Genomic DNA, 23953 nt, shown 5'->3' with positions numbered 1-23953 from the left:
GTCACAAAGTCTTCCTAGCAGTCGCATCTGCATTGCGGACTTGTGCCACATTTGTGCCAAGTAACTGTTAACAGCACTAGACACGCTGCTGCATTTGAGGTAAGGTGTATTTTGTATTTTAAATGTTTGCACATTTATTAGAATTACGATCAGGTATCTTGGATTTTATGTTTTAGCTTTTAATATGTTATTCAGTTTGACAAGCAAATAAGCTGAGTGGTGGAGTTGCTAGAGGGGAGGACGTCAGTGCTAGCTAACCTAGTTACGTTAGCTGAGGTAGTGAGTCAAAATGTCTAATTCCAACCTAAATTAACATTCGAGATTTCTCTTTAATTATGTTTAATAACGACATACTCAATCTTACATGATACCCCTTCGCCTGGCTGTGTAACTAGCTAGCTTAGCTGGGTTGTACTATGGGAGGCAACTGTTAGCGTTCACTGGAAAATGTGAAAATGTTCTAAGAGCAGCTTTAATATCCATTAGCTAGAATCTAAAGTTACCCTATATTGTGGTGTGTGGAGCTAGCCAGCTAACGTTAGCTAAGCTGTATTAGCCAGTGTAAGCACTAACGTTAGTTTAACCATCTTATTTTTCATTTGCTTTTTTGTAGTGTCGGATTTTACTATTTTTACTTAAAGAAATGGTAGGTTAACGTTACTTTAAATTATTTTTTTCTTTAAACTGCTGAAATAACATATACCAGTAACAGAATCCTCTTATTTGGTTAAAAGTATGTAAAATAACCCTCAGAAACTGCTATCATTACTGGCATTATTATTATTGTCTTTGTATGTACATCTGCTGATATGTTCAGAAGCCTCAGCAGAGCTATTTACAGAGATACTAAAGCTACTACTACTAGTAATAATAATAATAATAGCTTCACTTGTTTCGTCTTGTAATTTTGAGACGGTCTCTGACTCTGAAGCAGACAGGCAAGCACAGTGATAGAGTGAGTTGAACCTTTTGGCAAGAATAAAAGAATAGAAAAAAGAACAAGAAAAGAATGGCGTTCAGTACAAACTGAGTTTGTTGGTTTGTTATCTTTAATATGGCCATGAAAGTGTAATTAATCCAATAACACAGAACGTAATTGCGAATGTCACACGAACTTTACCGTCCGATGTGGTGTGTGTAGCCTGATTGTGTGAAAGCTGAGAGATGGCCGTGGTGGTCTGAGGTGGTCCTAAAACGGTCACAGTAACGCAGCCGTTTTTTTAAACATACATGCAGCTCAGTCATGTTGACGTGTCGGAATACTATTTAACGCTATGGTTTGCATTAAATAAACCAATAAAAGAACGTGTTTTACCGTCATTATGGGCTGTTACCGCGGTAGCTCGGTAACTCTTACCGGGCTCAGGCCAAGGCCCGATATATAAAATGGACGCGCCTAATTAAAAAAACATTCCCCCTTTTTTTTCCTGCTCAGCGGTCTACAGTCATCCGTTGATATTGACCTATAAAGTTTGCTGCTGACTTTGAGGTAAGGTAATCATTACTTTCGATATCTGCACATATGTGATCAGGTATCACAAATTATTACATTTGTTTAAATTATTAAATATTTTATTCAATTTGACAATCAAATAAGCTTAATGGTAGAGGAGTACGGACAATTTTAGTTCTGTTAAAACAAATTACCGTTAGAGTCTTCTCATTGATTATCTTTAAGTCAAAAACAAATTTTGCCTCTCCACCAGGGACACCTCTCCCCGCCAGGGCCAGCCTGCGTCCTACACCTCTCCCCGCCAGGGCCAGCCTCCAACACCTCTCCCCACCAGGGCCAGCCTCCTACACATCTCCGCCATGGCCAGCCTCCTACAACTCTCCGCCAGGGCCAGCTTCCTATACCTCACCCACCAGGGCCAGCCTCTGACACCTCTCCCCACCAGGGCCAGCCTCCTACACCTCTCCCCACCAGGGCCAGCCTCCTACACCTCTCCCCGCCAGGGCCAGCCTCCTACACCTCTCCCCGCCAGGGCCAGCCTCCTACACCTCTCCCCACCTGGGCCAGCCTCCTACACCTCTCTGCCAGGGCAAGCCTCCTACACCCGTCTGCAAGGGTCAGCCTTCTACATCTCTCTGCCAGGGCCAGCCTCTTTCACACCCTTTTTTTATCCACTTTATCTAGACTGGCCTCTGTTGTTTTCCTCTGTAACCAACCTCTTTCACCACTTCTTTATATCCAACTTCCTCCATGTCTGCTATAGGGTGAATATTCTTCTTCTAAGGTTTCACCCACCCTTTGAAAGGTCATGACCCCAATAAAACTGTGGGCTGCAAATATTGGCTGATTTGGGCCAACCAATGACTTGGTCAGACTCTTAATTGGACAGTAGTGCCAGTACTCCTCTGGCAGCGGACTCATTCTTATGTATTTTCAGTGTTGTAATTGTAATGGCTATTACAATTTCGGTGTACATCAAAAAATCTAGATTAAATCTAGGAGAAATCGCTAGATTATTCAATTACTAAAATAATCAATAGTGACAGCCCTGTTTTAAATAAAGTTATTAATATGTATAGACGAAAACAGTTAAGAACATTGTTTTTTTTTTTTTGTTCCTGCTTTCTTGCTGCAGCACAATTCCTCAATGAGAGCTTGAAAAAACGTTGTAAAGACCGTTACCATTCAGTTCACCGTTCAGCTGTCGACCGCAGCAGTGATAAACTGTAAGAATTTTAAGTGATTTTAATTCTAGAACATGGATTAGAGCCCAACCAATATGAAAATTGTGACTGATACCAGTAATGATTGTTAAGAGGCTGGAAATTATGTTAACACTTAACAATTATTGGCTGGTATTACTTAATATTGTATTTTATATTGTATTGTTTTATACTCCAATTCATTTTAGTTGAACTGTGCTTCACTGATTGTCACTTCTCAATGGTTACACTTCTTAATTTGACATTGTAAAACTCAGCATAGTAGTATTTTGTGTTCAAATTGCCAGTTAACCTGTATTATTGTGACGACATGAGTTTAGCAGTCTCTATCAGTGTTAAAGTCTGTTTTTTTATGTCAGTTTATTACAATTGAAAACAAAGCAGCTAATTATCGCTTCTTTAATGGCAGGATTTTTTGCTGATAAGTCTACACGTGAGCCGACTATAGGCCATATCTGAGCCAGAACTTGACATGGGCAAAATGATGGTGCCTTTACTGGCATTGTATTTTTTCTTGTTTGAATTCATTTTTCAAAAAAATGCTGTGTTGAAAACATAATGACATTCAATAAACCTTTTTTTGAGGTATTTGGTTTTATGTTTGCCTTTTTGAATTTACCGTTTTTTGAAAAAAATTCATTATTTGTGAATAATTATGTGGGATATGGAGCTGTTGTTGATCCGGTGAAGATGCAACAAGTCAGAGCTGGATCCGTTCCAGAGACAGCTGCTTATATCAACTTGAGCTTGGACCTCTTCTGAACTGGGTCTGTGCTACATTTGGGCCAGATATGAAGATAATATTCAGACCTGCACCAATTCAGGGCCAGATGTAACGCTGTTCTTTGCTCATCTGGGCCAGTTTTTAATCTGTTTTGGCGCAGATCCATAAAACAGATCAGTTCCGGTATTTGCCCGTTGTGCAAAAAGACACCGGGCCAACTCTGCTTTGCGGATCCGGACCAGATGCAGCGCTACATTTGGCCCTAATCAGGCGCAGTGTACATTTGTTGTCTGGGTACCAGCTTGAGCCAGTGTATACAAACCTATGAGAACTCTTGGTCTGGTCTCATGTCTGAAACTAAGATCTGGCTGCCGGATCTGCCCCAGAATCCACATTGCTCGCCAGGCCTGAAGTGGCCCAGATGCCTGCAGCCGAATGTGAGCCGACTATAGGCCATATCTGAGCCAGAACTTGACATGGGCAAAATGATGGTGCCTTTGCTTTCCCAGAAGACAGCTGACAGGGCCATAAATCAGCCAAAAAACAACCAGAACTAGGCCACATGAATGTAAAGCTTAACATGTAGATGAAGCTTGTGTTACAATACAAATAAAATACAAATAAATGGAGGTGTCTTTTAAATTTACATGCCAAAAGTGAATTAGTGAATGCCATCTACCATATAAAAATACTTTTAAAGCCACAAAACATGAGCTGAGTGTTGACCACTACAATCAACAACAATGTCCTAAAACAGAAAAATTTCAACACTGATGAACGTTTAATATATTTTAATAATTATGATCACAAATATACATTTTGTTCATAAAAATGTAGCTTGTTTGAATTAAAATTGACATTTATAGACACAAACAACTGTCAATTTATTGAAATTGGTGACTTGTATACAGACCTGCATAAAATAAACAAAAAATGAATCCCATTCCTGTGCAAGCTAAAACCATCTCGATGAATTTTTCCATGTTTCCATCAGAGGCTTTGCTATACATAATGTTCCTCTTTACAGCAACTGCTCAGGGAGAAAAAAAGGATAAATCCCAGTTATGGTCTGGAACATTTTGGTGTATTGGAAAATGTGGAAACTGTTAATACAGAAATTATGTCCAGAGATTTTAAGAAGTGCTATGAGAGAAGTGGTCACATTTTTTTCTTTTTGTCAAAAACAGCTCAAATTTGATGCCGGGCTGCTTTTTGCCAATGCCTAGCCAACACTTAAACATGTTCATAACCCTCATATCTGTAATATTAAACAAGTTGGGACTCAAAACAAAAAAAAGACAAATTCTCTCCAAAATCTCAAAACACATTCACAATTTAACTTATATTATTGAAATCTGACCTGTTATATATCAGATAGTACCATTTTTTAAAATCATATAGTTGTCATCTGTCATCGCAAAAAGTAAGCAGCTTACTCCCAAACTTAAAAATTAAAGCAAAAATCAGAACTCCACGGTTGGCAGGAAAGGCACAATTCCTGTATTAAGATTAAGGCTCTCCAACAGACAAGCGTTAATCTGAGTTGTCCCGGGCAGCAACTGGCCAACTCACAAAACTCACACCTTTTATACTTTCTTTGGGGCAAGGGGGGGCTTGCACCTGGCACCCCCTTGTCCCTCCCAATTATGTCATCTCTTTTCTGATTTGTCACCATTATCTTCGAGAAGATTCCCACCAATATTTCCAACCCAAAAGAAACATATTTAAAAAAAAAAAAAAAATAGCTGTAAGCCAAACAGGTCAAGGCCACTATCTGTCCTTGACCTTACAAACTCAGTCTCTCTATGTATGTGTCTCCCTTAGGGACATCTTAATACTGATAAACAATAAGCAGATATCTTTAATACTGATAAAGAACAAGCAGGTGTCATCCCAAGCGCGTGCCTCCCCTGGGAAAATCTTTCTTGGAACACATCACACATCATCTGCAACATTCTCATGGTCACACTGGCGCACTCCCACTGGGAGAAAACTTATACACATATACACACACACACACACACACACACACACACACACACACACACACACACAGAGTGAGAGAGAGAAACAGTACTAATATAACATGAGAAAAAGACATACAATACAGCATTAGTATAATATGATTAATTATGATTGAAATAATCTATTGATTAAAATAATTGATATTATAAAAGAGTTAGTAGTAGTATTAAATTCTGATTAAGATAATTCATTATTATGAACAGTCTTATACAGTATTGAAATTCTCCCTCACAATTCCCCCCTTTGTGACTTGAAAGTCACAATATAATCAATAAATGATTCAATAAATGATTCTCCCCACTTTGTGACTGGAAAACAACCATACCATTGTAATTAATAATAAACTATTATATCGAAAGCAAACAGTAGAATCAATTTAAAAACAGTTACCACAAATAGTATGATGGGTGTAGTGGGAAGAACTTCTTTGCACACTGATTTATATCTCCATCAACCCTTGCTGTAAGTGTAATAGTCTAACTTTCATTAGGTTCCAAGCATTCAGCAACAAATCAACAAGAGCCCTTCACATCAAGCCTTATCCCCAGAGGCAGGCGAAAAACCCTTCTCCTGCCAGCCACTAAGGGAAAAATTCCCACCTTACCTGCCTATAAATAGGCACGATAGTGAATTCATCACCTGGGTTCAGCACGAGATGTGAGGCTAAAAACACACAACATAATTCAATCATTCCAATGGCATCAAAGACAAAAGGAAGTCCATACAGTGCAAAGTTTATGTGATGTAAAGTTCTTATAGAGCAAAGTCCATGTGTTGTATTCATGGTAAGCACACTCTAATCACCAAACAAAATCATCCAGCTGCTATCTTCTGCCTGTATGTGACTCTATGCCACGTAGAACAGGCCTGCTGGTTAATTGTGGAGAGGTTTCTAGCATGTGCACTCAATTAACATATTAATCTTGGTCCCTCTTCCTGGTCTTCCAAGATGCCAAACTAATCATCATTATTGTAAATCAAATATATGGAATCATAACCCCAAAATAATCAATAAAAACTGAAGCATGAATTTAAACTAGGAATTAATCCTCTTAAATCATAAAAATCAATCAAATATATCAAAGTCAATCACGACCTGATCACTTTATGGGATTTATCTTAGACTTAAATGCACGGTTAGCTTAAGAATCACAAGTTAACACTTTCTGGATTCAACAGCACTTCAGGCCTTAAGGAATGCTAGAAATCTCAATTTTTACCTTAACATTATTAGATTTAATCACTGCTACAGGCTGCTTAGCAGAATAAGTATGTCGCACTCTGCTTTGATCTGCATTTATGGTCACTGCATACTGACCTGTCAAGGAGCTCATGGTCCTAGCTACTAGACCCTTAATCAAAGGCACTACACAACAAGACAGTACCAGAAAAAGCACTAATACAATCACTACAACCATCCCCAGCTTAGTAAGCATAGCTTTCCAACCACCAGAAAATAACCATAACCACCAATTTTCTACAGTACTCTCACCCCTAGTATTCCTGACATGTTCATCCCTTAGTGCTCTCAATTTATCCATCATTTTGGTAAAGTTACCCTCATCTGCTGTGTTCATTGCGATATAGCTACAACACTGATCGCCAAACAGAACACAAACGCCCTCGTCTGGAGCTCTCATCACATTGATAGCAAATCTGTTTTGTATGGCCATTTTAGATGTAGCATCTAGCTGTTCCCCTAATGCTTCTAAGGCCCCTATAGTATAGTTCATAAACCTCTGTTGATTGTACCAGAGATAGTTTATCCAGTGTGCATTTTTATAATTCTGAAATGGAAAGAAGGCTACCCAGTCATCTATACTTTGGTCAGTCATGGCCTTAAACTCATTGGGTGTGTCATCCGGGACATGAATAAGTCAGAGTTGGTCCATCCCTAATGGATCTTTTACTACCGCTATTGTCAGATCTTCCATGCAATGGGTGAGATGTAAGTAAGAGACTATGTTACATGTCAGGGTTTTAGGAGCACAATAACCAACCCATTCATTTGGCAAAGGCTACATAACATTGTTGTTTTCACATACCCAAATAAGAAAGCGCACTCCTGGATCCAGAACCACATTAGGTGGGGGTGTTATAGGTCTATGGATCCTTTGTGAATCACAGGAACTGACATGCTTTATGTAATAATGAGGATTCATGTATTGCAACAAACAGAACAATGGGCACTGTCTTCCAGTATCTGTACAATTGTCCAGGCCACTCAATGGAGAGATCTCTGGCAGCACTTTGTTATTGTAACAGGCCATGTGTAATCCAGTATAATTAACCATAGGTAGCAAGCTACTAGAAAATTATTCTTCAGGGTCTAGGATAACTACTGGTTAATTAGGCAGCGTCCCGGGTTCGTACTCACCAAAAGAAATTAAATTAAAAGACACAATAAATAACTTTGGCTTTGGTATTTCTTTGACAGCTGATGGGGAAAAGTCCTAATTGCACAATAGCACACAAGACAACAGAATTAATTTTGTAAAGTTGTTATTATTAAGAGATCAATAATGACAGGTCATATGTCCAACTTCCATTTTTTTCCCCAAAATAAGCATTTCTCATCTTCTGAACCTGTTACCATCAATGTACCAAACAGTACTATTACACACAAAGCGTGAAAACACGAATAGAAACAATAGCTGTATTGCTGCAGCTTAGTCTCCTTGGTTTAAAATGGACCAAGTTTGTTGAGTTCGAATTTGCGTCCTGAATTAGTCTGCGGTATAGAACAGTCTTACTGTGGAGGTGTATGCTAGCTGAAGTCCCTTTGGAGGTAAGGAACCACGCTGGAGCAGAAGGCAAATCCATTGTGCGATGGACGGTGGCAGTTCGATGAAGTGGCTCCTATCTCTCTCTCTATCTCTCTCTTTCTCTCTCTCTCTCTAATATAAACAATAATACGATTTTCAGACACAATGAGTAGGCTTGCTGAAGAACACAGTGAACATAATCGTCATGCTGGACGTGAGTCTTTACCAGCAGCCACCGGACCTTTCTACTCTCTTGACGCCAAACTGCATAACATATATATATAGCAACTTTATATGTGGGTTACACATGCATGAGTCTTCAGAATTAACATGAACTGTGAACTGCATGTATTGGTACAACATGTTGCCTTTATCAAAGTTTGTAACCACTAATTCCCCTTTAGTACTGGATGCAGGTGTCACATAATCCACATAACCCATGATCAGCCTCAGAATCCTTCTGATCGTAACAGTATATGGCTCCAGTGCAGCTATCTTTGGTTGTTGAGGAACAATAGCGCTCACACTTTACTCCATCATGCCTTGTCCACCTTTCTTTTGTCAGCACAATCAGAAAAACGTAAGATCCCCACATTTCATTGATCAGTTCACTTGTGACTTCGTATTCACCCTCAACTCCCCTTCTTTCGTGCTGCAAATCCTTTAACATTGTGGTTTTTGGTAGAGCTTGGTGAAATATAGGGGTCTTGCTAACAGGTCCCATCTTAGTTGTACCAGGGGTTGTGTAACAGTCAAGATCCCAATACTCACTTCTCATCTCCCTCACTATCACCATCACTACCCACACCAGGAGCACCAACACCATTATTAGGAGGAACACTGTCAGTCCCGTCCCTGCTGTCTTCCTCTTCTGCCTCAGCAACAGCTTCTCCATCATCTCCACACTCTTTTCCTGTAATGTCTTTTCCATCTTGTTGTGATGGGCCTGCTAATGGGTGTACTACCTCCCTCTGCTCCAGGCTGGTGCTCAGCTGTCTGCGAAGCTACAGATGGTTGCTCTGGGTCTGGCGCCTGTGAAAGTTCACCCTCTGCTGCTGCTGTGGCTCTCACGTCATCCTGCACTTTTCTCAGGGAATGTCCTGGCTCTGGAGCTCTGGAACAGTGATTCAGGTGGTACCAGACCTTTCTGCCTTTCACTTTTACTGCTGTTGGAGTAGACAGAATCACTTTGAATGGTCCCTCTCATTCTGGGCTGGTTCCACTTCCTCTTGAAGACCTTGATGTAAACCCAGTCACCAGGAAGCACCTCCTTTACCCCTGCCTCACGAATCTTGGAGTCTCGTCCAACAGTAGCACCTTTCACCTGGGTAAACAGTTCTCGATGGATTTTAGTTAGACAAGTCACATACTCTTGCAATTCAGTTTCTAGCTGTTCCAGTGGAGATCCTTTATAAGGGCCCCTCAAAATGGCACAGGCATTGGTCTTCCAGTAAGCATTTCATGTGGGGTTAGATGACAGGAAAAAACATGTGTTGCGGTTAGTAGACATTCTCATGCTCATTAGTTCAATTGGTAATGCATCTAGCCGGTTCATTTTACTGTCTGCACAGATTTTTGCAATTTTCGCATGCATCATTCTGCCTCTCTACCATCCCTTGTGATTGGGGGTCATACACACATCCTAATCTTCGCTTTATTGTCAAAGCTTGTGCAATTATCTGAATGATTTTATTTACAAAATGTTGTCCATTATCTGAACTCAATTTGTCTGGGATTCCAAACCTAGGAATGACTTCTCTCAACAAAAACTTGGCTGCTGATGCTGCATCCTCTTTTGCTGTAGGCTGTGCCTCCACCCAACGACTAAATCTGCATACTACAACCAGGACATACCTGAATTTCCCCAACTGGTTTTACCATGTCTACATAATCCATCATTAGATGTCTAAATGGTCCATCAGGTGTTGGGATGTGTTCTAAGGATGCACTCAACATTCATCTCTCATTGTATTGATCACAGGCTATGCATTTTTTTAAGAAGTTATGAACTGTGGGAGCAAGATAAGGAGACCACCAAGCGTGCTGTATTCGTTTAATCACCTCCTCCCTTGCAACATGGTCAAGACCATGTGCATCCTGAATCAAAGTATTAAGTAATCTCAAGGGAGCAACAAAATGGCCACGCCAGATTAGCGTATTTTCATCACGGAACACCCCCCTTTGTTTCCAAACAATCTTCTTATATATTGATGCCGAAGTTTGCAATTCTTTTAAGTCTGTCAAATCAGCTGTCTGAGGATCAGAGTCCTCATCTGGAGCCATTATTGTTCCTCTACCAAGTGGACATTGATGAACTACAGATGCAGCATTTTTAGCTTTCTCATTTGCTGCATTGTTGCCCCTAGTGACAATTGAATCATCTGTTTTATGTCCTGCACATTCGACTATTGCTAGTTTACTGGGCAATTGCATAGCTGCTAGTAGGTCAGCTATAGCCTTGCCATGAGCTATGTTTGATCCGTCCGCCCTGACAAAACCTCTCTGAGCCCAGATTGACCCATACATTTGGCCAGACGCCATACACATACGCTGAGTCAACGTAGAGCAGCAAAGTTTTAGAGTAGTCTGGACTGGCCAGAGCAGGAGCTTTGTAGTAGTCTGGACTGGCCAGAGCAGTCAGCTTTAATATTTACAAAAGCCTGCTCTGCTTCATCATCCCATATTAATTGACCTTTTAGAATTTGTTGTCCTGCACTATGAATTAGTCTCCTTAAGGGAGCTGTTTTTAAAGCAAAATCACAAATCCATTGTCTACTATACCCTGCCATGCCTAAAAATGTCAACATATCAGCAACAGCAGTGGGTGTGGGTGCATTCTGGATATCTTTGACATGTGCTGGCATATTAGACTTTTCATTTCCTCTTAAGCATCTGTCTAAATAATCAACTTCTGTTGCACAAAATTGGAGTTTGTCTTTACTGACCTTGTGACCCTTTTCAGCCAGCGCTTTTAGGACAGCAATAGAGTCTTTCTCACATTGTTCTTTGGTTGGGCTGCAAATCAACGGATCATCAACATATTGCAACAAGGTACTCTCCACCTCAAATGTCACTGAGATCATTAGCCACTATTCTGGTCAGCTCTAGTGGTTCAGTGAAGTGTAATGTTTGTGCTTTCCCGGAGAAACCTTGTGTCCAGATTCTTTTGTTAGACAGGGGGAGATTTGCTCCTTGTGGGCCAATCACTGAATGGGTTGCACCAGTGTCCATTAGCAAAGGTATACTTCGGTGACCATTAATTGAAACTTGGACATTGGGCTCCACCACTGGAGAAGTGGTGGCTACCAATTGCACAAACTCCCCCTCTTGCTTCTCCGGGCCCCTTCAGAACCATCTGTGGTTTGGCACTCCCATTGAAGTATTGATTGTGTTCTGGGAAGCTGGCTTGGATGGACAATTGCGGCTGATGTGTCCCATCTGTCCACAAATCCAGCATTGCCATTGTGGTGCTTGATCCTGTTGATTCTGTGACTGTGGAAGTTGCTGCAAACTATGTTCTGTCATCAGGGGTGGTAGGGCCTGCTGACTTTGATAGTGTGTCTGTAGCATTCCTGCTTGCAGTGGTGCACTCACAGGTCTTGGCATCCATCCACGTCCCCTTCCTTTGCCTCTGTATCCACCTCTTCCTCGTCCTCCCACAAACACATTGATGGGAGGCATGGCTGGAGTAATTGGAGCTGGTGTTTTTGAGGCTGGAGTAACTGGGGCTGGTGCAACTAGTGCTGATGGGGTTACTTGGGTTGAAGTGGGCACAGGTATTGGGTCAAGTTGAGTTACCACAGCAGCTTGAGTTGCTGCTTCTTCCTTCTTCTCATCTTTCCTTGTCCTTTTTGTTGCCTTTTATGAGCGAGTTCAGTTGAGCTTCGCAGAGTTGAGCAGTCAGTTTCTCCATGTTTTCTTTCTCCTGCTCTTTGTTCTTCCTGGGCCTCTCCACATGATGCACCACATGGTCCTTAAAGGACTGCCAGTCGTTGTTCAAGCCCACCACTTCATCCAGTGCTTCTTGTACTTCTGTAGGTAGACTTTTCTTCAGCATCACATGGAATAGTCTGCAATTGGTCTCATTCTGGTTCCAGGATGTACCTGTTTCTTCCAGCCACTTTCTTTGAAAGGCACTGATGTGCTCGTTGATACAGCCATCAGATTTTAATGGCATGCTTTCCAGTTCCATTTTTGATGGGAACTCCTTTCTCACAGCATCCCACAAGACATTTCTGTAGCCACTGAATTCCCAGTGATCTACTACCTATGGCTATCCTTGCCATTTGTGCCTCTGTAAAGATATTTTCTATCTTCACCCTTCCCACTGTTTGTGACAAAATGATTTTTAAATCTCACAAGGCCAGACTTTGGCCTGCTGTTCGACTTAGCCTTTCAGATCCATAAAGGACCATGGGACATAGATGTGTATCCCATTTCCTTTCACTATCACAGGATACAGGCCCTTATTATGCTTCCTTATACTCATTCTGCATCTGGTAATTTGTCCATTCTATTTCCAAGTCTTCAGCCCTGGGATCTCTTAGCAGCTCTTCTCTCATCTGTCTTGTTTCTTTGATGGATGCCTCTAAGCTTTTTAGCATCTCTGCTTCCATCTGTCTATTTTCTTTAATAGACTTTTCTACTTTTGCTTTAAGTTCTCGCAGTTCTTGTGCCAGCTTTTCCTCTCTTGGCTTGTTTAGCAGATTCTATGGTCACTTTTCCACTTAGGAACATGGAACTGCACTGTCATCTTCACTGTCACTACTGTCTTCCCGGTCACTACTGTCTTCCCGGTTCTTAGGGGTAGAATTTCTTCTAACAGACTTCTTTCTTAGCTCTGATGTCTCAGCTCTCTCCCTATCATGTGAGCTAATGTGAGGTGTAGATTGATACTCTGTCTCCCTACCGGGTGTTTCTTCATCTACATGCTCACCCTTATCTTTTCTGATCTTAATCTTTCCCTCCATCTGGACATCTGCTTCAGTCCAGCCTTCTGTAATGACAGGACATTGGTTAGGGACAGAACATGGGATATTCACTCTTTCAGGTGCATATGGGGGTGGTCTAGTTGCTGATGTCACTGGGTACATTTTCTCTGCCTCTTTTTCCCACATCATCTGGCACAAGTTTTTGTCAAATGTACCCATCAAAGGCCACTGTTTTTCCATCCTTTTTGTTTGTCTGTTCCATCTTTTCATACACTCTTATGTTTTTCTTTTTTACAATCCCTTCTACAATTATTAAGTCTACTGGCATTATCCTTTCTCTGTCTGACTGTTTCTCAATATTGTTCCCCATTCTGATTTAACCTAGAAATGTATCGTTGTATTCTAGTTTTTCTGGACTATAAGGCGGAGCTGTACACCAAATGGTAAAAGAGCCTATACAGAAATGACTGAATGAACAAGCCTTCTTTCTATTTGAATAAATCCTCTATCGAAGATGGTATCATTCACCACTTTCCCTTTAACAATTGTTATGGATTCGTAGACAGGATACTCCTGCCTCCTCACGTAATACTGGGTACTTATGAAATTAAATTTTCTTATATATCATCATCATTCAGCTCTGCCCTGGTCAGACAGGTACAAGAGACAAGTGAAAGTATAATAAACCCTTTTTCTCATGTCCCACCTTCTCCAAGCACCTATTGACCTTATGGGTCTATGCTGAGACTGTATGACTGCTAATTCTAACATCAAACAGTGATCTATTCACTGTCTATATGTCTATGTTCAATTACCAGCCCTGGTTTGACATTGGGATGGGAGGACCAAATGCAAAATCCAGCCAAGTAAACTGAGACCACTGTCACTACTACACCCTCATGCAGTATTCTATAGTCACAGTTTCCCACTATAAGATCCACCTTATACACTTGCTTGACCACAGTGATCCCTGTATCGTGAGGAAAAACTCTCTCTCTTTTTAATCGATACGAGATGTTGAATGATGCCTTACAGAAGTCTATGAGCCACTGTAAATATTCTAACACATTAACTGTTTTTTGGTCAAAGTTTTCTCTGGTAAATGTGATTCAGACCATGGCACCCACAACCCCCACATCTAGTAATTGTACGGGACCAAGTTAAAATAGTCCCTTTTCAGAATTTATTGGATTTGTGGTGATATGTTGAGCTCTGACCTCTGCTCTTGTATGTGTATCCCTTTCACTATGTACAACTATAACCTCTAGTTCTGGGTGGTCTTTAAGTTTTAGACATAGCGAATCCCGTTCAGTCAATTCAACAGTATGAGGGGAGATCCACCAATCTAACCTTCTAACTTGAACTTCAGACCACAGAGTATTATCTTTTGCAAACACATATATCATACATCCGTTTCTCAAAACAGACATTACTTTTCCATTATAGCTTTTAATCTATACAATCCAGGTGTTGTTTTCCTTTGTCTGTCTGTAGGAAAAACCATTAACTCATTTCAGTCCAGTTCTGCCTCTATCTTTGCTACCGTTTCTGCTCTAAGACTGGGAACCTGATACTCAGGATTTCGCGCCCTGTGCACCAGTATGGATGGCATGCGACTAGAAGTTTGTCTATGTTCAGGGTTTAGTGGATTTACTCCGTCTACCAATATGGATATGACCAAACCTCTTTCCCACTCTACTGTGCGTTTGACAATTTTAATTGTAACTTTCAATTCTCTGCACCTTCTACCGTGTTCATCAATTTCTAGGTGCCCTACTGGTTCTGGTTCTGGCAATCTCAGCCCCAAATCTGACAAGTCTAGTGTGGCTTCTGAGGGCACCTGAGCAGCCAACAAGGCAGTCAGTACTGGATGTAATAACTGGACTGTCCAAATCTGTTTTATTCTCTCTCGTGGTCTAAGATAGGGAAAAATAACTTCAGCGTCTTCCAAATTATCCCACTCAGTTAAAGACCACAGTTTCTTATTAATTAGCTCACTTGATTGCCAATGCTCTTTTCCCTCTAAATCTCTATATGTTCGCACAAGCCAGAAATGTGTACAAATCACTTGAGTCTCTTTCAGCAATCTATCACCCATTTATACAATGTCAGCCTCAATAGCCTTAGTTTTTGTTGGATCGACATTGTCTTGAGCTACCTATATGCTTGTTAATACTTCTGGTCAACCATGGCTTGTTAGTGTGAATTAAAATTTCCCCATTCCAAATCTCAACTATTCTTCCTTTATTCTTGGTATAGTAAATAGGTTCCCACTCTAAGTTTTCTTTATATTTAATTTTGTAATTTCTATACTTAACAGAAACTATAGTTATTATCAATTGCTTGTACTTAATATTACTTACAGGTGTTATCTGCATTAGTATAGCTCTCCCTATTTTGTTCTCTGTACCTTTTAATGATAGTATTGACACTGGTTTATATGGAACTGTATGTAGCAATGATTGTTTTTCTATCTCACTGCATCTATTAGGTCGGCCAGATGGATACCAGTGCTTTACCATCTGGTTTTCTAAGGCTTCACTACGTCTATTTTATCTAAATCCCAGCCGGGATGTGATGTCCAAATTATATCAGCCCCAATGTTAAACTGAACTACCTTACGCCAGGAATAATCAAAATGATTCCTCAGCCTTCCTTTGTGACAAAAATTAGCAAACCAAGCTGCTCGGATGTTTGCTTTTGTTACTCTTATACCCCGTGTAGTATAATAATGTAATTTAGATAATGCTATCAACTTCAATGTTAAACCGTCCTCAGTGTGCTGCTAGTTCATCATCTGTCCACTTCTGCAGACGAATTCTGTGACGGTCAAATTCGTATCTGAATCTAGAATTATCTATATCATGTAATACATTAGTTTATTCCCAGGCACCGCTCAGTAAAACTAGCAAATGTTCTGGTATAGATATTACTATAGAACTTACTGTTATTATAGTTTAATCTAAACGTTTTAGTTATTATCGCGATAGTAATAAATCTTCTTGTTTTTACTATAATCAGTACAGCAATACTTCCACTTATTCTTATTACGGACAACATGAATTCACACAGACACAAAACTTAAGGCCTTTCCACTCACACATTTAATTCTGTCCCTCTCTATGAGCTCTCCCAGGCTCCTACACCTATGTGCTCACCTCATTGTATTTTTGTCTATGGTCCAAAAAGGTATCTTTTTGTAAATGTTATATTTTAATAAATAATTAATGTTCTATTCATCAGGTGGTGGACCATTCTAAGCAAACAGTAACAGAGACTTTATAGTGGGATGGTAGTGTGTGTGAAGCTTATACAACTGTATCAGGCAGAGCGGCATTGCTGAGGTGTCACTGAAACCAAGTCTAGGCTGAGACCTGTCCAGTACCTTAAAATATCCAGCCAATGGTGGTCCTGTGATCAGAAACTGCTAAACTATAGTTTCTAACTGTACAGCTACACACTGTACCAATGATGCATGTATTAAGTGGACCAGTAAGTGTATAGTGTGCAAAACCTCCAGAGACCCTGTTGTATCTGATACGTTATGCCAGCGTAGCACACACCAAGATGTCACTACCATGGCAATGTCACTGCTGTGCTAATGATCCACATCCCAAATATAAAATATAATGGTGGTCCTATAGTCCAACTTTTTTTCCACTTTCCTTTAACAAAACAATGTGATTATGCTCCATCAATATGTTAAAGATTACCTAAATTTACTACTTACTGTTGACAAGGGACCCTCATCAACAAGGACTGGAAGGACGTTTTCCCATTCACCCCTTTCCTGTTAACCTCCATTGCCAGTTTGTTAGCAGCATGTCCATTACTCTTCATGCTGTTATTTCCATATGTCCCCTCAGCCAATCCTATGTTTGTAATCTGCAAAATAATTTAAATAACACACTATTATGGAAGCCTGGTGAAAGAAGTCCCCAGGTTAAGATGCCAACCCCCTTATTTTCTCTCCTGATGAAATGATGGGCCAAATCTAATCTTAACAAATTTACTTAATTATTTCCCTGAACTTCTTGTTTTGGGCTCAGCTGACCAATCTTTTTTTGTCAATAGATTCTACAGGGAGATTCACTCGAAAGAGGCCCTGAATATTCTGTAATAACTCTCACTAGCACAAAACAATCTGAACGAAACAATGTGCAATGTGCTCCTCAGTATATGGAGCTTCGAACAAGCCGGGATGCCCCTGTGTCGCAGCAATGAGGTAGGCGCCGGACAGCCATCGTGACATTTAACCTCCGTTTGCAACTTCTGAGTGCATACCTCCGTACCCCTTCATGTGTCTGGTAGAACCACTTCCAGCATCGCATGTAATGCAATTGATTGCACATGCATCAAGGTATGTAGCAAATTTTTTGGTTCAGATTGCTTAATCCTAATAGGAGTTACAACAGAATATTTGGGGCTTCTTTCGAGTGAATCTCCCTGTAGTTGTGCATGTATTTATATCACTATTAATACAAAGTAATCTCAGATGATCTTGCAATGAATACATCCTGAAGTTCTGCAATGATTTGGGAATTCTGGTGCAATGATGATATTCGATATGTTTCATCTACATATCTTCTGATGCTGATACATTAACATTTATAAAATGTAGAAACTGAATACAAATCCACAGTAGATGAAACACACCTTCCCTCTATTGGCTGATTACACACATGGTGGCAAGGGCTTCCTCCACTGACAAGAAAATTCCTCAGTCTGAGGACAATTTTCCCTCACTGCTACAGAGTTTACTCGCTGTTAGCTGAGTGTTTTTCACTCAGACTATAGAGTTTGCTCACCACTGCCTGACTGATTCTCCCAGTGAGCAAACTCCTTAGTTGTGAGCGAAAACATCTTGACCGAAAGCATTACAGAGATATAACATTATCTAACAATATAACATTTATTCCTATGTTGTTATGAAGGCAGTAACCTTAAGCAAATGCAGCTATTTTTAGCAGAGCAGGGTCACTAATGTTCTGCTTGGCTAATGTTAACATACCACTTGTGCATATGCAAGTTCCACATGGCATAACAGTAAAGACAGCAAAGAGAGGAAAAAGCTACAGACTGCTGCCATCTACAAGCTGCTATAACGTGTTAGGTAGCGGAAAATTCCAAACCACATGTTATTGTAATACCTGCAATTAAAGTAAAAAGAATTTCTAATGAGAATTACTTATTTTGAAAAAAAAAAATCATTGATATCTTGTGACCTACTTTGAATAAGTAGTTTTCAGATTTCTCCTAGTTATCCTCAGACACTACATGGATTTATTAAATTCCATCAATACACCTGGTTTAACATAATCAAGTATTTATTAGATAAACCAGGTATTGGATGATAAAAGTAAAAATGATAAAAGGGCTTCCTTGAGAAGAGGTCTAGAAATGATTAAATGAACACATTGACATATATAAAAACACTACTTGTCATTAATATTTGTATTTATTGTAAAATAAGTGTTTCCTGAGCAAATAAATGTTCACTCCACAGATATATAGCTTTTTAAATAAAATATACTGCAAACAGTGTCCACTTACCCTGTACATTAGAGCAGCAGAAAACTGAAAGTGAGAGAGTGGCCTTCCACAAGAGATATCTGAAATGAAAAAATAAATAAATAAATAAATAAATAAATATACATATATATATATATATATATATATATATATATATATATATATATATATATATATATATAAACCCACTTTCAAAAAACAACCTTTAATTAAACTACACTGATTATTCTGACATGATTAATTTTACTAGATGTGGGGAAATGTAATTTGGAATGTTTAAGACCGATTCATACCTGGTAAGAAATCTTATAAAATCAGTATATCAATCTGTATAAAGTACCGAGGTGAGAACGCTACTCGAATTACGCACTACGTTCACACCAAAAAGGCAGTACATTCGGCTGCTCACAAGTAGAAAACATGTCCACATATTTAATTTAATCATAATTCATCTACCGTCATTTATATCTAGCTAGCTGTTTTAAGTGAACACAGTGTGTTATTAGTTGGATTTGTTTTACCTAGGGAGGTGCCGTAATTCGAATGATTGCGATGAGATCTGTGAGTTTAACCCAGTATGAATGTCCATTAATCCATGTCCATAGTTTTTACAAGTGTGAAGTAATAATTCCAGAGTGAATTACATTTTATAATTCTAGCTCTTTAGGTAATAAAAGTCCTGTTTTATTCCACCTCACGGTAATGTAACAAAATCTGCTAATAGACATCGGTACCTCTGTTTTTAGGTGACTGGGAGACGATGCTAACCACTAAAATGTAGCTCTTGGCACAGTTCCTTTATCCTCAAGTTCAAACAGGACTACTGTGATCTATAGCATTTTAGTGATGGGCTAAGTAGAAACAGAATGAAATTAAATATCTGAAGGATCCTCTCCTAAGACAGCAATATTTCTGTCCTGTTGGGACACATTTGTAAAGTTAAATGAGCCCACATTACTTACCTAATGCTATACTGTTTGGTATTAACTGGAAGTTAGTTTTTGTAGGTTGTTGTTTAATTCTAACTTTAAAGGCCGTTACAACGGTTCGAAAATGGAAAATAATCGGATACGGATTTTTCCCGTATCAAACGCACTGTACGCGATGCAATTATTTGTGCAACGTTTCTTTATTTGTTGGAATTTCGCCACAAAGGCGAACAAACGGCCGAATGTGAGTGACAGATCTCCTTTGCTCCTCAAACAGCCGGTAAACCATGACACTGCGGACTGCTACGGAGCCCCAGAGGGGACGGAGGCAAAAAATAATAATTAATTCGAGCGAACGTTTTGCAGTTCGTACGCACGTTTTCTTTTATTCGTGGGTACGTTTTTTAATTCGTGATTTGTTCTCTCGTTTTCTTTTAATCGTTGTCATATTTTATTTTTAACTGAACGCACGTTGTTTATTTATTTTTTTTTTATTCCTGCGCAAAATCAATGCAGCAGACGCAAGTCGTGTTATTTGCCCTGTGCAAAAGTAACTAACAGCTCCCTGAGACTGTCTGACGGGTTTTTGATGAGTTCGAATGATAAGATAATGAACAGAGATGCTCATCAGGTCTGATTTTGATTTGTGGCGTTATGAGGAAACTGTAGCTCCTCTTCACAGCAAACGGCCCACAGATTCATTAGTGCAGCTGCAGTTTGGTGGAGAAATGAAGGAAGACAAACTACAACCACGATCTTCACTAAACTGCACTTTCGAATGATCATATTTAACAGAGGTATAGACGCAGCCCGGCCGCTTAGAGCTGTTTCTGCTCCTGCGACCAGCTGCGGTGTTAGAGATCATCACACAATTACGGGAAGAAATGGTCAGCGTTTACGTTTCAACAAACTCAAATTAAACACACACAAAAACATTCATGTGGGATGAGATCAAATGGTGAGAGATTTTAATAGATCTATGGATTAGATGTATATATTAATGTGAGGATGTCGAAACGCTGATCATTTCTTCTTGTAATTGTGTGATGATCTCTAACACCGCAATTTGACCGGGAGCAGAAACACAGTGGGCCGTTTGCTGTGAAGAGGAGCTGCAGTTTCCTCATAACCCCCCAAATCAAAATCAGGCCTAATGAGCATCTCTGTTCATTATCTTATCAATCTAACACATCAAAACCCGTCAGACAGTCTCAGAGAGCTGTTATCAAAACACAATGTGCGTTCAGTTAAAAAAAAAACATGACCACGGTTAAAAGAAAACGAGAGAACGAATTAGAAAATCGTGATCACGAATAAAATAAAATAAAAAAAACATACCCACGAAGTAAAGAAAACGAGCGCATGATTAAAAGAAAACAAGGGAACGATTTAAGAAATCGTGACCACGAATAAGAGAAAACGTGCGTATGAACTGCAAAACGTTCACTCGAATTAATTATTTTTTTTACCTCCGTCCCCTCCGGGGCTCCGTAGACTGCTGTTCATTCTGGAAAAGTAAAAGGAGCACGGAGAGCTTCACCACCTCATTCCGCAGCTGGACTTTTATATGAGATTCACATACAGCTCGGACATGTGTAACTCAGTTTCAGCTGCATTTGCTAAAACCATCCGTGAGGAAGCAGAGAGGAAACGATGGTCAGACAGTTCTGTCTACTGGTCGTCGCGCTGCTAACACCTGAGACCAGAGTGGAGTCACTCTGCGGGTCAAAGTTCGCCAAAAGCGAACATAGGCTGAAATAGTAATTTTTCGCCGTCCGAAAAAATGCGCTTGGTGTAAAAGAGATCATCATTGATACACACACTTGATTTCACTAAAAATCACGTTTGGTGTGTAAAGGTGTGATGCTGAAATGAACGTCCGAGGTAAGAGGTTTTGATCCGGGCTATCCGAGCTGATATGGGGAAATTACAGATAGCTAACTTTATCCCGCACGAACTGGCCAGTCGAATCCTTCATACATTACACCACGGGACCTCCTCTAGTAAAACCACTCCAGCTCGGATAGGGATTACGTCTGAAATATTTTCTAACTACTACCAATGTCTAAAAAATAACTTACAGTCATGGTAAACACTCCACACCAGTCTCCCTTTCTGTAAACCCTCTGTGGTGCCAGTTTTATTGCCGCCAAAATAAAACGGACGCCAACAAACCAAGCTAACTTTACCTTCATTTCTAAAGCTAGCAAAAAGAAAGCTACCAATAAATGGCAAGCTCTAAGTTATCACTGATAGAGGGAGAATAAGTTACCCTAAAATATCTTTTTAGCAAGCATATCCATATAGACTATGGCTGCTGAGCAAGCTCACTGAAACAGAAAGAACAAAACGAATGAAAGCTAAGTCTCATTCTCAAAAGGCTGAGACTGAGAATGAAGTGAGAGATTTAAAGGCATGAAAAAAATATTCTTAATTTATAAGACAGGGACCGCAAGCATCTAGAAGGTGAAATGTTCATTACACAATTAAATATACAATCTTGTAATTTCTACAATAAAACTGAACTGCTATATTATTTCCATGAACGGTACTGACTGCTGTGTTTTGCATTGTACTTTGCATTAAGACACTCACACAAAATGTATGCCAAATAAACAAGATATCAAATAGTCAAACTACATTTTCACAGTGTATCAATATCCACAACACTTGCTTTTATCCAGTTAAAGGTCCATTTACCAACATTTACAATTAAGATACTGGAGCACAAATTAATTTCAAAAGATACAAATTCACTTCAAAAGGCGGCCACTGAGCGGTCACTTTTATTAGCGGACGCCATTGATCATCTACATCGCGGCCACATCTTGGCCACTTTTATTAACGGCTGCCATTGAGATCTAACTCCTACTGAAATTCCCTTCATATGTTTTGGAACAGACATTAAAATCACATTTTCTTAAGAAAAAATATGACTGCTTTAACTTGGGTGACTACACCTGTTCAATCATTAAGTCTTGGTTTTTGGTGGTTTTTCAGGCGAAAAAGGCGTTTCCAGCCCTCCACAAACGCTCAATCGCTTTAGAAAGGCTAGAAACGCTATGCAGTATTCTCTTATGATGAAAAAATATGACTACTTTCACTTGGATGACTACACCTGTTCAATCATTAATTATTGTTTTTTTTTTATCTGTTTTTCACGCTAAAAAGGCCTTTCCAGCACTCCACAAGCGGTCAAACGTTTAGAAAGGCTAGCAACGCTACGCAGTATTCTCGTATCGTGAACTCATTATAATGATTATAAACAGACATTTGTGCCATAAAATACTCTTTATATGTAATAGAAGAGAAAGTAAATCACATTTTCCTGAGAAAAAAATATGACTATTTTAACTTGGGTGACTACACCTGTACAATCATGAAGTTGAGGTTTCAGGCGTTTCTTCACACTAACAAGTCGTTTCCAGCACTCCACAAGCGCTCAAAAGCTTTAGAAAGGCTAGAAACGTCATGCAGTATTATCTTCTGCCGTAAAATACCCTTTACATGATTTGGAACAGACAGTAAATCACATTTTCTTCAATAAAAAATATGACTACTTTAACTTGGGTGACTACACCTTTTAATCATCAAGTCGTGGTTTTCGACGTTATCTCACACTGACAAGTCCTTTCCAGCACTCCACAAGCGCTCAAAGGCTTTAGAAAGGCTAGAAACATTATGCAGTATTCTGTTAACGTGAACTCATTTTGATGATTATAAACAGACATTTGTGTCATGAAATACTCTTTATACGTTTTGGAACAGACAGTAAATCACATGTTCTTAAGAAAAATATGACTACTTTAACTTGGGTGACTACACCTGTTCAATCATGAAGTCGTGGTTTTGGGCGTTTCTTCACACTGAAAAGTCGTTTCCAGCACTCCTCAAGCGCTTTAGAAAGGCTAGAAACGTCATGCAGTATTCTCTTAAAGTCAAGACATTAAAATGACTATAAACAGACATTGTTGCAATAACATACGCGTTGTGTCTAAAGGAACTTACTTACAATCAAATTTTCATGAGAAAGAACACTAATTCGTTAACTAGGGTTGCCAAGCCTGTACAATACTGAAATCGCCTTTATGTACCCTAAGACGCACTGAAAAGGCGTTTCCAGCATTCCGCAAGCGCTCAAAAGCTTTCGAAAGGCTAGAAACGTTATGCAGTATCCTCTTAACGTGAACTCGTTTTAATGATTATAAACAGACATTTCTGCCATAAAACATGACTACACCTTTACAATCATGAAGTCGTGGTTTCAGGGGGTTCTTCACACTGAAAGGCGTTTCGAGATCTCCACAAGCGCTCAAACGATTTAGAAAGGCTGGAAACGCTAGGCAGTATTCTCTTATCGTCAAGACATTA

Source organism: Colossoma macropomum, unplaced genomic scaffold (assembly GCF_904425465.1).
Source record: "Colossoma macropomum unplaced genomic scaffold, Colossoma_macropomum, whole genome shotgun sequence".
Classification (NCBI taxonomy): domain Eukaryota; kingdom Metazoa; phylum Chordata; class Actinopteri; order Characiformes; family Serrasalmidae; genus Colossoma; species Colossoma macropomum.
This window is presented reverse-complemented; position numbering follows the sequence as displayed.